This window comes from Ochotona princeps, chromosome 19 (assembly GCF_030435755.1).
Source record: "Ochotona princeps isolate mOchPri1 chromosome 19, mOchPri1.hap1, whole genome shotgun sequence".
NCBI classification, from domain to species: domain Eukaryota; kingdom Metazoa; phylum Chordata; class Mammalia; order Lagomorpha; family Ochotonidae; genus Ochotona; species Ochotona princeps.
The window spans coordinates 13,486,720-13,500,211 of NC_080850.1; the positions used below are offsets into that span (position 1 = coordinate 13,486,720).

A 13,492-nucleotide genomic window follows, 5' to 3' on the forward strand; every position below is an offset into this window, starting at 1 on the left:
TTTTTGTACTCCTCTGAGAAGTGTTCAGTAAGGCTAAGCTATCAGTGGTATCATGGCACTCCCTCTTCATCCATAATTCAGGTTCATTAAGAACTCTGGATAGGCAAAGACAGCATTAGAGGTTGGACTGATTGCTATAACCTTGGGATATTTATTTTGAATTCTGTGTCAACAACATGAGCTCAAGCTGGTAACCTGAAAACTGGTAACAAAGAAGAAAACTTTTGTAAAGAGTTTGTAAGTGAGCTCCTGTCCTTGTTTTTCAGTCCCTTACTTTCCTTGTTCTTCAGTTTCCATAACAACCCACCTTCCAGGAACAACTGGGGTTAATAATAAGGAGCATGCTTCCCTTGGCTTCTTATGTTTGTTTTTCAGGGAAATTGCGTTTGCTGACATACTGTTGTCTACTGCACTGCTGATTGAATTTTAATTTCCAAACATTGCAAACTCTTCAATGCCTAATATAATAATATTTTAAATTTTGATAGTTGTTACTCTTGTATCAATATGTTAAAACAGTATATATTGTTTAATTTGGAAAGTAGCAAAGATATGAGTTTTCTTTAACTTCAGCCAGTATTCTGAAAGAAGACAAATGTTGTTATGTTTTATTGATGTGAGGAATTGTTGTGGATACAGGAAAATGATTTCTACAGTGCTTTATTTGGAAAAAAATGATTTCAGAAACTACTCACTTTCCAGCTAGTTTGCCAGTTCGTTACTAGATCCAGCTAGGCTCACTCTCCCTGGGTAGGTTGATTATGACTTCAATATTCCCGATTCTGTTGACATCAAACATCTACTGTTTCTGATGTGTACAGAAGCTTGTGCGTGGGAGCATGGACATTTCTTGGTAGATAGGTTTATTGCCTGGATTGTGGTACTGGTGCCACAGACATAAACCCACATCCAAGCTCACCAAATTGTATGTGTTAATGATAGATGGCTTTGGTATGCCAATGATATATCAAAGATGGAAAAAATAAATATAACGAGTTTTTCAAATGTTAATCTATTTTGTGAATTCTTTTTGGTTTCCTATACGAATTCATTGTTTGGACAGGTAGAGTTTTCTTCATTCTATTTAGTTTTTATTTCTAGTCTTTCTTGTTCTTGTTACTTTGTTGCACTGACTAGAGATTTCTAGTATAATGATGACTATAAGCACTGAGAGCAGAGTTCATAGTGACAATCTTGTCTTGTTGCCAAACATAAAGAAAAAGGAAAGTTTGATGTTAGCTATAGGTCTTTTTTTTTTTTAAGTATTCTTTAAAATATTGAGGAAGTACTTGCTTCGGTAGCACATATACTAAAAAATTGGAACGATACAGAGAAGATTAGCATTGCCCCTGCACAAGGATGACATGCAAATGCGTGGAAAAAAAAAAACAGAAACAAAAGATCAGTAAACTTACTTCGGGACTCAGGAGGGGAGCTTTCTCTGGTCTTTACTTAGTTACAACTTTGGATCCCCACCCTCTCTTGCAATGACCATGAGGGTCGTGCTGCAGCCCCCATCTCCCCCAAAAATTAGATCAGATAGACAGAGACAAATAAGGAAAACTTAGAACCAGACAGGAAACGGCCAGCTTGGTCTCACATATACCTTACTAGGTAGGACAAAGTTTAATTAGTTTTGATTTTTGTTGTCCTTTGGGGCCACTCTTGAATCAATCTGTCCTTGTGTTTTCCAATTATTGATCTGAGTCTGGGTTCCAGCATTTCAAGCTAGTAAGACTTCTGTTCTTTGCCAGTACGTGTGTGTGTGTGTGTGTGTGTGTGTGTGTTTGTGTGAGGGATTTGGGGAATGCATTCAGAGCTCTAGGAGTTTATAATCTCTCTTGGTGTTTGCTTTCCGCTCACCCACCTTGTTCCACCTTTGCGTATGCACATGAACTTGATCCAGCTATGGATGCATGATTTGCTCTTTAGTTTCAGCCTGTTATGTCACAATTGGGTGACCAGAGATATGTAACTGCTTATCAGGTCCCAAATATTTCATGCATCACCCTATCATTGAATTTACAGATCGTCTGCATTTTTTTGGTAGACCAAATAAGGATCACTCTCCTCGCACAAAGCTAGCTGTAACTTCAGTCTTCTCTATTCTGTTAGTATCAAGATGGCTACTGTTTCTAATATGGCGTTTTTCTGATCTTTGTTCCAAATCATTACACCCTCCTCTCTTAGACAATGAACTGTTGACTTCACACTTTAGCACTACCCTAGAAAAGCTTGGAGGCTGAGGGTGTTGAGAGTGTCTGGAACATCTTCATGCTATCTGCCTCTCCTCCGAAATTTCATCCTTATTAATCAAGGTTTCATATTTTTTCTAAGCACATCTCAATTTGCTGTGCTTTGATCCATTTTCAAAGACAATTTCCTTTGGTACATTTCTAGAATCCTGAAATCTTGGTATTTGATGTTTTTTGAGGAGAAGACCGAGTTCTTTATTCCATCATTAAGAAAGTTTTACATATTCCAACTACCCTTTTTACAATTCTTCTAAGAGCCATAAAAATAAGTTCACAGAGAGTGTTAAGAATTTTTTTCAAATTTCTTTCATTAAACCCAGTTGAATTATTTTCTATGTATTTGATACATATTGTCTAATAAAAATTTACACTTGTTAATCATGCCAGGTTCTGTTGGTTTAGTATTTGTTCCTCCTTCTGCAGTGCACCTTCAGAGGGAAAGCATCACTCGGAACCATTGCATTATGGCATATGAACCATTGCTCTGTCCTCATGCGCTCTCTTTTTGAGATATGGAGTTGATAAAGTGGCAGCTGCTTCAGACTCTCTTTTTCTTTTGGTTCTTCTCTTTATCTCTACTTTTAGGGATGTGTTCTCAACAATTTTCTGTTTAAACTATAGCATCTGTGTTCAGTGGTTTCTCTTATATGTTTCTTCTTTTCTACTCATGTTTTCCTCTTGCAGCAAGATAATATCACTTTAAAAATGTATTTAAGCCTTTACAAATCTCTTGCTCAAAGTGAAAGAGAAGATGGAAGTTTGAGCTTAGAAAATGTGGACTCTGTCTTAGAAAATGTGGACTCTGTCTTAGAAAATGTGGGCTCTGTCTTATGTCTTAGAAAATGTGGACTCTGTCTTGGCTCAACTGTTAAATGAAGGGATGGGGTGCTTCAATTCTAGAGTCACCGGACTCTACAACTCTGAATCTGTGAATTGAAGTTTTACTGCAGCCATATCCTTTTGCATATTTAATCATATACATTGAAATCAAATGTATATATGTATGCAGTAAGCAGGATTTGTGTATATCAATCATTTGTATCACTTAAGAAGATTGTCCTGAGAGGTGAGTGAATTTTGAGTTGAAATAAGCACCTTTTTCTTTTCCATGCCAGGTTCTCGAATACAAATAAATTTTTGAGGTGATTAGGTCCCAACAGCTTTCTTTTCTTAGAGGAAGGGAACATGGAGAAGTTGATGGAAAGGCAGACAAGGTCACAAAGAGGTAATTGTGAAAGCTAAAAATGGGATTTCAACTCTAAATAGCCTACTTAATACTCCTTTGCTGCTGCCTCAGCTTTTTTCTCTTTTTAGGAATGCATTAATACAGCTTGACTTGTGCTAATTATTCGATCTGCATTACACATCAGTGTGAATATTGAGATTAAAAAATTTGCAAAAAAATTATTGCAAATACATAAACCTAACGTGTGCTGTGTTTCTAAGGGAGGCGTTGTACTACGTCAACAACCATGCAAAAATACACATGGCTACTTAACGTTAGATATAGGTCATCTTTTGTAACTGTATGTTAATTCTTACTTGAAAAATATTTTTTTCAAGTTTTTATTTGAGAGGGAATGAGAAAGATAAAAAGAGAAGCAGAGGGTCTTGGAGAGAACCACGAGAGTGAGAGAGAGGCAGAAAAGAGCGAGAGAATTCTCTGCTGTTTCATTCTGCAAGGCTCGAGATTCGGGAACTCGGTTCAGGTTTTTTTGTGGGAGGGGCAGGGACCCAACTTCTTGAGCCATCTTCTGCTCATTTTCAAGGTGCGCTACTCCGGGTGGTGGAGGAGAGAATAGAGCTGGGATTTGAACCCCGCGATATGAGATGGAGAGGTCTCAATTCACATCTTAATCACTGTGGGAAGTACTTGCCCCTTTAAAAATATTCTCAAAGAAATATGGATTTTTTTGAAATCACTGCCGGAGAGGACAGACTTTATTAATTTTCAGTCTCTTTTTGGTTGGGATTTAGAACTAATCTTACCCAAATAATAATAACTTTGCCTTACGCAAATAATAACAATGTTTTACTGAACATTTAGTATGTGGTAGACCTCAGGCTAAGTACTTTACAAAGAATATATTGACTTCTTGACATAACCCTGCAGGTTAGGACTTGTGTTGTGAAGGGTAAACTAGGCCAAAAGATGTGACTCAGGCAGATGAAGCATTATTGGTGATCGAAACAGTTTCAAAGGTGTAACTTTTTTTCTAAAGCTTTTGTACTTTTTTCCATTGCCGTTCTTCCTTGTTTCCCATCCATACTGGCTGTGCTAAGGGATATTTGTGGTTGTAGACCATCTTACTGATTTTGTCTTTAGTTCTGCATCTGTTAATTTTGGGTCCTTTCTCCTCTGTACTCTGAATTTCTGTAAGTTATTCTATTCTTGACCCATGTTTCCTACCATAAGTGAGTCGTAGACTTCATTGAACTTTCATTGAGCGATATTGGAATCAGGAACATACAATTTCACCTTTGTATAGAGTTAATCTGAGAAAGCTGATGTTAGTGAAGGCATGAGGGGCATGATGCCGCTGTTCGAACCTCTAGCATCCCTGTCTGCGGCATGTCCCTTCACCCCTTGCCTTCCCAATGAAGAAACATGATGCTCCTGTCAGTGCTTACGTCAGTTGCAGTTGAGTTTGTGACATTTGAAATGAAACAGTCCTATTTGAGAATCTGTAATGCATTCATAGTATGTGAAGGTGGTCTCTGGTGCCCTCAGTGCCTTTGATACTGCCTGCTTGGTGAGTGCACAGCTGTTACAAGTGATTGGTCCAGCTTCTTACCCTGGAGCCTCTGCTTCCCTAGAGGAATGGGAACCATTTGCCTTCTCACTCAGGTGTGTAACATTTGTGCTGGCCCTGCAGAGATGCTGAGTCATCTTACACAGCGAAATCTGGGGAGAAAAGATGGAAATAACTTCAACATGATAAGCCCTTCTTAAGGTTACATTTATTGTGATGTACTGAGGCCTCTGTTCCTGGTGTTGAATATTCATGTTCAGTGAGGAGTCCCAGAGGCTCACTACAGTGTCATTTTCTTCAATTTCAGAGTGAAGGGAAATGTGCTTTCTGCTGATGTGTCTGTGAAGTGATGAAGGTGAGCTTGTGAATCTTTTTAACCATTTAAGTTCTGATGCAAAAAAAATTGATAAGCCTCACATTTCAGAAAATATTAAGACACTATAAGGATTTTTACTTAACTCCTCATGAATTCCTAATTTTTTAAAGATTTATTTATTTTTATTGGAAAGTCAGATATAGAGAGAGGAGGAGAGACAGAGAGGAAGATCTTCCATCCGATAATTCACTCCCCAAGCAGCTGCAATGGCTGGAGATGAGCCAGTCTGAAGCCAGGAGCCAGGAGCTCTTCCAGATCTCCCACGCGGGTGCAGGGTCCCAAGGCTTTGGGCCGTCCTCCACTGCTTTCCCAGGCCACAAAAGGGAGCTGGATGGGAAGCAGGGCCGCCAGGATTAGAACTGGCAACCGTTTGGGATCCCGGCGCTTGCAAGGCAAGGACTTTAACCACTATGCTATCGCACTGGGCCCATAAATTCCTATTTTTAAATGAGAGCACATGAAGGCTAAAAAAACAGCACTTACTCTGGTGTTTGAATTAATACACACACTTCACAGTAAGTTTTTCTCTTTTTTTACATTAAGTTTTTCGAAATGCATGTATTATTTCAGTTACTGACGTTTTGGTTGACTTCAAATTCTTTCAAATTATATTTGTAATTTGTAGCTACTCTCACGGCTCAAATACAGTAGTGCAAAATATTGTGGAATAGGAGCAGGGCTAAAAATAATCAGAAGCCTGAATGGAATTTTAATTGATGCTGATGTATAGAATTCCTTATCATTACTCACTCTTAGAATACAGAACTTTGCTGTCTTTTTTTATTTACCAGCATTTTAAATTATGTTGTAGTGAGATTTCTTAACATAGGCATTTGCACAATATCATGAGGAAATGAAACATGGTTAGAGTAGAAAAACAGATCTGTTTACCTGAGACAATTAGGAACAATGGGTAATGGATCAATGAACACATCATTTTAAGGGTGAATCATAAATAAAAGACCCGCACAGTTACTGTGAATATTTTACTTAAATGTAAAGCATTCAAGTGTATGTTATTTTACCAAACTTTCTTTGAGGGGATTTCCACTCATAGACTTCTGTATCCTGGTAAGTGACTCAGCTGTATCCATAGTGTTTTTCAATCATGTTGTTTCCAGAAAGGCTTAGAATTTTAAAATGTTTGTGTGATCCCTCACATCCTTCAGAGGTTTTGTAATTCCATTTTCTCATTTTATATGTAATTAAATATAATGTTTTGATAGTGGTCATATTTAGAACTTTTTCCCAAACATTCTGTTCAGCTTTCTCAGAATACTTTGGATTCTTTTTGAACTTATGTTTCATATGGAAGTTATGTAGGTTACATAATAGGTAATTAAATGCTTTAATTACTGTAGCAAGTTCATGTCCCAGAAACACAGGAAATAAAACAGTGTATCTGACTCTTGCTAAGTGTACAACCCAACTGATAGAATTATAATCGAAGGACACTCCGCTGTTGTGATGTAAGAAGAAATGTGTCCTTGTTCTAGTCACTGGTTTCTGGCACACGGTCCCTAAAACCTTTGGGACATGTGTTTTGTATACTTTTCAGATGAGTGCTGAGTCTCCCATGCCGCTCCAGGGTCCCAAGGCCCATGGGCTGTTCTTGACTGCTTTCCAAGGCCACAAGCAAGGAGCTGGATGGGAAGTGGAACAGTGCCCATATGGTATCCAGCAGATTCAAGGCAAGGGCTTCAGCCACTAGGGCGCTGTGCCGGGTCCCTGGATTTCAGTTTTCTTTGGGTGGACAACTCATCCAGCTGAAAGCCGTTCTGCGTTTTCTAGATTTGGATGAACCTGAGATTTATTCTTTGGCCATTGACAAAATTGGTAGATAATTGGTTCTGATTTCAGTTTTCATTGGGTATGATGCCACCACACAAGATATAAATATTGTTTCAGGTTCCTTCTTAAAGGCTGTATATCACAAGGAGTAGATAAATTAACATTATGTTTCTGAGGGATCATAAAAGTTTGAACAAGGTAGGATGGCTTATGCTTTGCAGTTTCAAGAAATAATCCCAAATTATAACACCTTTTTTAGTAAAAAAAAAAAAAAAAGAGTCATACAAATGATACAAATGCAATAACAAATCAAAGGGATTTTCATGTCAGTTTTTCTCTCAGCAGTAGCCTGGGATTGGGATTGAAGCTTACTTTCTGTCTGCCAAATTCAGATTCCCAGAAGAGCAGCACTGAGACCAATAATGTATCCTGTAGCTACAGTCTGCAGCAAAGAAAATCTACTGAGACACTTAAGCTTTGATGATGACATGGATTTTAGACTATATGGTGAATATATCAGAGGAGGTGAAATGGGTCTGTTAATCTACTGAGTATCTCAAGTAAGGATTAAGAAACTTTACAGATGGAAATGTTCATAGAAGGAACTACATTTCATTTAATAACAGAATTTTGTTTTTTAGATAATGACAGATCTTGGCCTCAATGTGCAAGTTAAAAAAACAAAACTAAACAAAAAACAAAAAACAAAAATTGAAACAAATTAGGATGGGTACCATGCAAAGTAAGCTCTTTCACTTTGTTTGCTTTCAGATGTGAATTGTGGTTTCTGATGTAACCCCAATGAACAGGATGGATGGTGATTGGTGGATCCTTGCTTCTGTTGAAGCAAATGTAGGGGTTTTACAAGTGTAGGGTTACATACTTGCTTAGTTCTGCCTTGATATCTGACTCAATTGTAAAGACAATCTCTATTGAACTTGTTATCTCACAAATGTCATTGTCTTACTCCCTTATGGGGAAGAGTGTCATGGTAGAATTGGAAAGTGCAAGCTGCCCTTGACTGACTGCTGCAAACATGTGGTATATGTCAGAGCATTCTCTCTGAATCAAAATCTCATAGGTCTAGTTTATAATCAGGTATTATTGTCATATCCTAGCCAGGGAACCTGAAAAAAAAAACAGGGCTGTTACAGCAAATATTTGGTGGCTGTTATAATTTCAGTATGGTTAGTCCTCTTTGAGACACATGTTTAGGTGAAAATATCATTGCAAAATACTAAGAAGTGGGACTTTTATGAAAGTTTATGGTTTTGTTCTCAAAAAGATTAATTCATTCATGTGGTTGTTGGATTAATGGGTTAATAGATCAGGTTTATCTTGAGCTTGAGTTGGCTGTATAAAAATAGTTCGATTAAGTCTTTCTAACCTTGTAACTCTGGCCTGCCTTGTAACTTTTTCAGGATTAAGACCATCATTAGATGTGGCATTTGATGTTGGGCCAGAATTGTGAGCCAAAATAATCTTTTTTTTTTGAATAGTTTATCCAGTCTGTGTTATTATGCTGTTAGCAAGACAAAAATTTAAAAAGGGGAGAAAATTTTAATGCATTATTGATTAGGGTAGAAAAATACAGTTATGATGCATTTTCATGAAAAGTATTGTCTGTGCATGTTAGAGTCTACAGAATTTTTGAATATGTTATCTTTTGAATATCTAAAGCTTGTAACTCTAAAGGAGGGTTTGGGAAAAAAGTATGAAGAACTAGGTTTGCACTTCCATGGATTTTTAGCAGTAGGTGGCTCTTGCCTTTATTACACGTCTTAACCATTGCCAGAGTTTAATACAGTGTTTAATACGAAAGTCAATATTCAAACCACAGATGGAAACTCAAAAGTGTTGCAAATTATGCTGCTGCCTGAATGTTGCCTTACAATAGAATCAGAAATCACAAATAATGAAATACAAGCCATAGGTTCTTCATGAGCTCAGGAATTGAGTTCCATATGATGGAAAAGACAGATTCCATATAAATAGACCTCTTCTTTTTTTTTTTAAAAAAAAAGATTTATTTATTTTATTACACAGAGGAGGAGAGACAGAGAGGAAGGCCCATTGCGGCTCACTTGGGGAGTGAATCATCGGAAGGAAGATCTTCCTCTCTGTCTCTCCTCCTCTCTGTATATCTGGCTGTAATAAAATGAATAAATCTTTAAAAAAAATACATAGAAGTAATATAATAATCTTAGAAGCTGAAGGATGCCTGGTTACCATTGACTGAGGTAAAGTAATTCGAAATCTTGGCTATTCCATAGTTTTAGATTTGAAGCTTTGTTTAGTTTTATGTGTAATTATCAAATATTCTTAAATATGGAAGAGATGTTCTTGCCTTTAGAGGTACTATTTTAAAACTGTTTCATACAAAAATAATGCTATAAATACTCCTAGTTTGTAAAAATCAGCTTAAAATTTAGGGCCACTTGTGCAGTTTTCCTGATCCATTTCTTTGTTAGCACATCAGAATGGGAAATGCAAAGCTCAGTTTTTCCTCAAGGACTTACTGGCCAGTATTGCTCAGCTGTTCCTATGTCATTGATTTATTCTGGATGCTAATAAAATCTGAGCCTGATCCATGATGCCTCAGCATCCCAGGACTTGGTTTGAAGTGAGGGAAGGAAGGTAATCACAATTTGGATACCATTCAGAGGTGCACAGTTTAGCATTAACAGTATTTCTAAGGTATCAAAGTATCATTTCATATCCAATTTGACCTAATCCTGGAACTCCTAAGTCAGTATAGGGAAATTCACAGAGATGTTTCATCACTGAATAAATGAGGCTACCATGTATTTTCTCATTCCAGAGCTTCAACCCATTACAATCAGAAGGAAATTATATGCCACTGATTTTTATTATTGTTAATCATGTAACTGACAGAAAAAAGATGGGAGCAATATTTTGTACCGGAAGACAAGTTTCTCGTTTTAGTCCCTCCTCTATTCATTGTTAGGAAAAAAATAAGAGAAGGTAACTTTGATCGATTGTGTATTTGGATATTGATTTTTTTTTTATTAATTTCATTGCATTATGTGACACTTTTTTTATGCACTGGGATTCCCCCCGCCCCTCCCCAAACCCTCGCCCCCCCACCCACGGTGGATTGCTCCACCTTGTTGTATTTCCATAGTTCAAATTCAGTTGAGATTCTTTCATTGGAGGTTTTGACCAATCATAAAGTCCAGCATCTTATTGTCCTGGTAAGTTCAATGGCTTCTTGGTGAGACCATCTCTGGTCTGAAGGTAGAACCAGCCGAGTATCATCCCAATCAGGTAAAAAACCCAACATAATATTTACAACCATTTACGACATTATGGCATTAATTGACATGGTATTGATTAACCAATATGTTACTAGGGAAATGCAGGTTCTCAACCACAACCTGTGACTTTTTCATAGACATTTCAATTTTGGTTTATATTCAGCCATGTTCTATATACCTTAAAATGGCTATAGATTGCCATTCAGCTGTCTCTTGTCTATTTTAATGTTAGTATTTAGCATTTTATAGCATTGAAGCATGATTTTGCTGAACCTGGTTGTTTTTCGGGTGGTCTAACTCTATCACTTTAATAGGACAAATGTCAACAGTTTAGGTGATTGATACTGATTTTTAAAAATATTTTTTCTTTTAGCTAACAGAGTTAGAGTATCTTTGTAAAATCATATGCATTCAGAACTTTGATCCAATAAAATCCTCTGTTAAAGGCTATTTGCGTAAAATGTAATAGTGGCCAATTTTTCCTTTCTGCTTTTTAGATTTTTAGGCAGTGTTTGGGCTACTTACATGTATGAGCTACTTGACTCTCTATTCCTTTGTCGTTCCTCCTGTTCTTCTTCTGTGTGTGGAAAAGCTACGTTTCTCCTCCTTCTGATCTAGTAGCTCCCATTTTCCAAGGATATTTCTTTCTTCTGTAAATGGATGACTACAATCATATGATCTCACTGGTTTTCCTAGTTTTAATAGCGTAAGTAGAGAGTACTTCTCTACTAGCCCATATATTGTCTTAGATTTTAAATTCCTCGAGGCAATGCTATATATATATATATTTTATACTTAATTTTATACAACCTTTAATACTCTTTTAAATAATAGCTCATTTCTGTTATAAAGCAAATTATACATTTCCTATGAATTTTTTATTATGTCATTTTTTTTTACTCTCATTTTCTTGTGAGAAAGAGCAAGATGGCACTGTCCCACACCAGCCCCAGCAATGGGAGACTTTTAAAACACAAAATTGCTTTCTGGGATTTGTAGAGTTTGTGTATTATTTCTTCTTCCATTGCTCATCTTGCTGAATAGGTAAATGATGTGATGTGTTAAAAGATTTTTTTTATCTTTCTGTTGCTGAGCACAGGGATGAGAAATTTACTTGCATTTCAGAGCCTGATGGAATACAAAAATGAGAGTGGGCTGAACAGGACCTGTGGCCACCTGGATCACATATTCTTTGAGAGAAATGCTGCAACTCACCTCCGTGATTCCTGCACATCTGAATTTTAGAACAAAGACGTGGAGGTTGTAGCATTTATTTTTATTTGAAAGAGTTACATGCAGAGAGGAAGATCCATCTATTTACCAGTTGATCGATCCATGCATTCATCCATCCATCTAGAGAGATCTTCCACGTGTTCACTCCCCAGATGGCAGTAGGCTAGTACAGGGCCAGGCTGAAGTGAGGAGTGTCATCCTCATCTCCCACATGGGTGACAGGACCCCAAGCACTTCCTGCCATCTTCTGCTTTTTCCAGGCTATTAGCAGGGAACTGGATTTGAAGTAGAACTTCTGGAACTTTAATGGGATGCCAGCATTGCAGGAATTGCTTCAGTGCAGGTCCCCCAAAATGTGGACTTTTATTGCAAAATCTCCATATTTTGTAACCTGTAGGTAGCTAAAAACTTAGCTTTAATAAGGAATGAGTTTGAACTGCATCTATGTAAGGTCTGGGGCTTTAATTGGCTAAAAAAAGAAAGGCAGCATCGATTTTGGATCTTCTTTTCCTTTTATAGCTATTCGCTCCTACCCCTACTGTGCCCCTACCTTTTCGACGCACAGAGAATGCAGCTCATGGTTTATATCAAATTACTTATTTTTTTTCAAAAACCCTTCAATCTTCTGCTTACCATCGCTTGTCAGCTCTTACCTTAGTGAGCATGGCTTCTCCTTGGCTTTCCCTTCCAACCATGAGCTCAGCGAAGTCTCTGCATCCTCGTTCCAATATTAGCACGGAAGATGTCTTCTGAAGCTTCTGTGCTTTGGACCTGAGACCAAGGGAAACTAATTGATCACTAATCAGTACCTCCACAGTGTATGTATGTATGTAGGTGTCGCTGTCCCGCAGCGATGGACTTGGTGCACGGAGCCGATAGTAACACTTATGGACTCTGACTGATGGTCAAAAGCTGAAGTTTATTAGTGGCATCAGACCCCCATATGAGGGTCATATGGGATAAGGGAGGAAGTATTGAGCTTATCAACAAACCCATCAACTGTTTCTATGCTTTTGTTTGGAACTCCTTTTGTCTTGTATATTCCACCGAGTGTTTTCATACACATGCTGGCCACTCAACTGTTCTTATATAAATAATATCCAATCAGGTATACAAAAGGTATCAATTCGGTTGTTATCATATAAATATGGTCCAATCAACTGTAATGCTGTGCTCGCTGACCTTCTAGGGTCACAATGTCCTCCTTCATGTAGGCATTTATTTATTATTTTTCATGGCATGGTTTCATAGGCACAGGGATTCCCACTTCCATCCATGCCATTCCCCCACCATTGTTTTTACCCGTATTATTTTTATTTTTTATTATTACTTCATTTTAAGACACAGTTCCATAGGCTCTGGGATTCCCCTAACCTTTTTTTTATTATAAAGTATAGTTCTTCAATAACATTCACAAGTCCAACATTCTGTTATTTGTGTTATGGCATTGTAGGTATAGGCAATGGTAGAAAGTCTAGTATTCTATTGTGAAGATATATTTGACAGTTTCATTGAGAGTTCTCCTTTTATTCAGGAATAGAAATGCCTATTTAATGTATCTTCATTTCCCAGTATGCTGGTGTCCTTTTGCAGATCATCTATGTGAATATATGTGTATACATCTTTACCTATGTATCTACTTAAGTTGTGTTTTGCATGAAGGCTACCTTATATTGGAGAGAACATGTGATATTTGTCCTGTTTGGATTGGCTTTTTTTTTTTTTTCACTGAGCATAATGGTCTCTAGTTAGGACCATTTTGTTGCAAATTTTAGGCTTTCATTCTTCTTAATAGCTGAGCAGTAT

General features: G+C 37.3%; 1 non-coding gene across 1 annotated transcript; it reads left to right on the plus strand.

Annotated features, from left to right (window-relative positions):
- Positions 1 to 1,285: 1,285 nt before the first annotated feature.
- Positions 1,286 to 1,394, plus strand: LOC118760170 (U6 spliceosomal RNA). The gene has a single exon (XR_004996625.2). It is a non-coding gene; the product is annotated as a U6 spliceosomal RNA (small nuclear RNA).
- Positions 1,395 to 13,492: the final 12,098 nt, after the last annotated feature.